The sequence below is a fragment of the Gavialis gangeticus genome, unplaced genomic scaffold, assembly GCF_001723915.1.
Source record: "Gavialis gangeticus isolate Ggan-Ray unplaced genomic scaffold, GavGan_comp1, whole genome shotgun sequence".
In the NCBI taxonomy this organism is placed as follows: domain Eukaryota; kingdom Metazoa; phylum Chordata; order Crocodylia; family Gavialidae; genus Gavialis; species Gavialis gangeticus.
The window spans coordinates 111,454,007-111,457,022 of record NW_017729024.1 but is presented as its reverse complement, the minus strand read 5'-3'; positions in this window follow the sequence as shown (position 1 = coordinate 111,457,022).

The following is a 3,016-nucleotide window of genomic DNA, read 5'->3' as shown; positions in this document are numbered from 1 at the left end:
GGGGGGGCGTAAAACTGAACACAGTACCCCAGATGTGGTCTCACCAGTGCTAAATAGAGGGGAAGAATCACTTCCCTGGACCTACTGGCAACACACCTACCAATGCAGCACAGTATGCTGTTAGCCTTCTTGGCAGCAAGGGCACACTGCTGGCTCATATTCAGCCTTTTTGTCCACTATAAGCCCCAGATTCTTTTCTGAAGAGCTGCTGCCCAGTCATTTAGCTCCCAGCCTGTACTGGTGAATGGGATTGCTCCATCCTCAGTGCAGGACTTTGAACTTGTCCTTCTTGAACTTCATGAAATTCCATTTAGCACAGTCTTACAATTTGTTTAGGTCACTCTGAATCCTAGCCCTACTCTCCAGCATATCTACTACTCCCTCAGCTTGGTATCATCTGAAAACTTGCTGAGGGTGCACTCTATGCCATCTTTCAGGTCACTGATGAAGATATTGAACAAAACCAGCCCCATGACCAACTCCTTGGGCACTCCACTTGATACCAGCTTCCGACTAGACATTGAGCCATTGATTACTACTCTCTGGGTCCAAGGGTCCAGCCAGTTTTCTATCCACCTTACAGTCCATTCATCCAGCCCATACTTCCTTAGCTTGCCTGCAAGAGTGTTGTGGGAGAGTGTATCAAAAACCTTGCTAAAATCAAGGTACATCACATCCACCGGTCTCCCCGCATCCATAGAGCCAGTCACCTCATCACAGAAGGCAATCAAGTTGGTCAGGCATGACTTGCCCCAGGTGAATCCATGCTAACTGTTCCTAATCACCTTTTTCTCCTCTGAGTGCTTAGAAGTAGATTCCTTGAGGATCTGCTCCATGATTTTTCCAGGGATTGAGATGAGGCTGACTGGTCTATAGTTCCCTGGATCGTCCTTTTTCCATTTCTTAAATACGAGCACTATGTTTGCCCTTTTCCAATCATCTGGAACCTCTCCTGATAGCCATGAGCTTTCAAAGATGATGGCCAATGGCTCTGCAATCACATCAGCCAACTCCCTCAGCAACCTGGCATGCATCCCATCCAGCCCCATGGACTTGTTCATGTCCAGCTTTTCTAAGTAGTTCCTGACCTGTGCTTTCACCACTGAGGGCTGCTCATCTCCTCCCCACACTGTGCTGCCCAGTGCAGTACTCTGGGATCTGACCTTGCCTGTGAAGACTGAGGCAAAAAAGGCATTGAGTACTTCAGCCTTTTCTGCATCCTGTCAAAAGGTTGCCTCCCCCATTCAGTATGGGACCCACACTTTCCCTGATCCTCCTCTTTCTAATGACATACTTGTAGAAACCCTTCTTGTTATCCTTCATGTTACTTACTAGTTGCAACTCCAATTGTTTGGCCTTCCTGACTTCATCCTTGCATGCCCAAACAATACTCTTGTATTCTTACCTAGTTATTTATCCGTTTCCACTCATAAACTTCTTTTTTTGTGATTTAGCTTACTGAAGAGTTCCCTGTAAAGCCAAGCTGGTCTTCTGCCATACTTGCTAGCCTTCCTGTGCATTGGGATGGTTTGGTCCTGCACTCTCAGTAAGGCTTCTTTAAAGTACAGCCAGCTCTCCTGGACTCCTCTCCCCCTCCATCTGGCTTCCCAGGGGATCCTGCCATGAGTTCCCTACATAAGTCAAAGTCTGCTTTTCTAATGTCTGGGGTCTATCCTTGCTTTCCTCAGGATCCTGAACTCAATCATCTTGTGGTCAATGCTGCCCAAGTTGCCATCCACTACTACTTTCCCCAAAAATTCTTCCTTGTTTGTGAGCAGCTTGTCAAGAAGAGCTTGACCTGCAGTTGGCCGCTCCAGCGCTTGCACTGGGAAGTTGCCCCCAACACTCTCCAAAATCTTCCTGGATTTCATGCACACTGCTGTATTGCCCTTCCAGCAGATGTCAGGGTGATTAAAGTTCCCCATGAGAGCCAGGGAAATTGATTGGGAAATTTCCACTAGCTGTTTGAAGAAAGCCTCATCCACCATTTCATCCTGGTCTGGTAGGATATAGCAGACCCCCAACATGACATCACCCTTGTTGCTTTCCCCTCTGACCCTAATCCATAGACTTTCAACGGGCCTATCTCCAGCTTCATACTGGAACTCTGAGCAATCATATGGTTCTTTTACATAGAGTGCAACTCCTCCTCCATTTCTCCCCTGCCTATCCTTCCTGAATAGTTTGTACCATCCATGACAGTACTCCAGTCATACAAGCTATCCCACCAAGTCTCTATTATTCCAATCACTTCATAGCTCTGTAACTGTTCAAGGACTTCCAGTTCTACCAGATTGTTTCCATGCATTCGTATACAGGCACCTGAGGTAACTAGTTGATTGACCTGATTTTTCAGGAACTATGAGAGCACCTGTCCTGTTGCCCCCCCCCCACTTGCTTTTCCTTCAGCTCTTCTGCTTCCCCACTTACCTCAAGGCTTTTGTGTGCATCCTCCAGCAAACCTAGTTTAAAGCCCTTGTCACTAGATTAGTGAGCCTGTCTATGAAGACACTACTCCCTGTCTTGGTCAAGTGCATCCCTTCTCTTCCTAGCAATCCTTCTTGGAAGAACAGCCCATGGTCAAAGAAGCCAAATCCCTGCTGGCCTCACCACCTGTGCAGCCAGGTGTTAATATGCAGGATGTACCCGCTCCTGCCTGGGCCCTTTCCCTTGATGGGAAGGATCAACAAGATTAACAACCTGAGCCCCAGACCCCCTCACCCTTGCACCCAGAGCTTTGTAGTCACTTTTGATATGCTCAGGGTCTCCCAGGCAGTATTATAGGTACCCACATGGATGAGCAGCATGGGGTAGTAGTCAGAGGGCCAGATAAGCCTTGGTAGTCACTCCGTGACATCTCAGATCCAGGCTCCAGGCAAGCAGCAAACCTCCCAAGGCAACATATCAGGTCAACAGATGGCTCCCTCTGTCCCACGCAGAAAGGAGTTTCCAACCACCACCACTCGTCGTTTCTTGGTGGCAGTTGTCTTGATTCTTCCCACCTTGGTGAGGCCTG